Source organism: Pseudophryne corroboree, chromosome 9 (genome assembly GCF_028390025.1).
Source record: "Pseudophryne corroboree isolate aPseCor3 chromosome 9, aPseCor3.hap2, whole genome shotgun sequence".
Taxonomy (NCBI): Eukaryota; Metazoa; Chordata; class Amphibia; order Anura; family Myobatrachidae; genus Pseudophryne; species Pseudophryne corroboree.
The window spans coordinates 258,432,411-258,433,148 of NC_086452.1; the positions used below are offsets into that span (position 1 = coordinate 258,432,411).

At 43.2% G+C, this 738-nt stretch overlaps 1 pseudogene; it reads left to right on the plus strand.

Annotated features, from left to right (window-relative positions):
- Window positions 1–291: 291 nt before the first annotated feature.
- Window positions 292–410, plus strand: LOC134963912 (5S ribosomal RNA; annotated as a pseudogene).
- Window positions 411–738: the final 328 nt, after the last annotated feature.

Sequence of the window (738 nt, forward strand, 5' to 3'; positions counted from 1 at the left end):
TTCATATACAGCATTTCCAATGTTTATATCCATTGTGAATTATTTTTGTGCATATGCTTGATGTCAGCAAATGTTTGCTAGCGGGACACTTGGCACATAATTATTGATGCCTTCTGCTCCTATTCTGACTCTTCTTTCCGTGGACTCTCATCTATGATCCAGGATACGCAATACCCCTAATGTGGGACCTGCTGCATCCAGCCTAACATAGAAAGCAGATCCACACCTTTTGTGACCAATTGTCACATCTTCTTATCACATCACTCTCATTGGCGTCTAACCCACCCATCTGTCTACTACCATACCACACTACCAGTGCCCGATCTCATCCGATCTTGGAAGCTATACAGTGTTGGGCTGGGTCAGTACCTGAGGAGGAGACTCACAGGGAATACCCAGTGTAGTAGACTTTTCATCTTTATTTTGTGCGTTATCTGACACCAACAGCAGTATCACCACTTGTCTCTATTCCTTCTGCAATATCCTCACCCTACGAATGCATACTCTGTTTATGTAATCGCTCAAGACCCTCTGAGCCCTTTATAAATAAATTACACTGTGCATTTGGTTGGTGACCGGTGGGAAGTGGGTAATGTCTCACTATCTATCGCCGGACCTGTCCAACATTTTCATATTTGACAATTGACCATATTCTGGTCTTATCAACACAGATTTTCTGTACTGGTCGGGCGGAAATGGGTGTAGAACAGTAAAGTGTCTACAGCCTTTCTTATCACA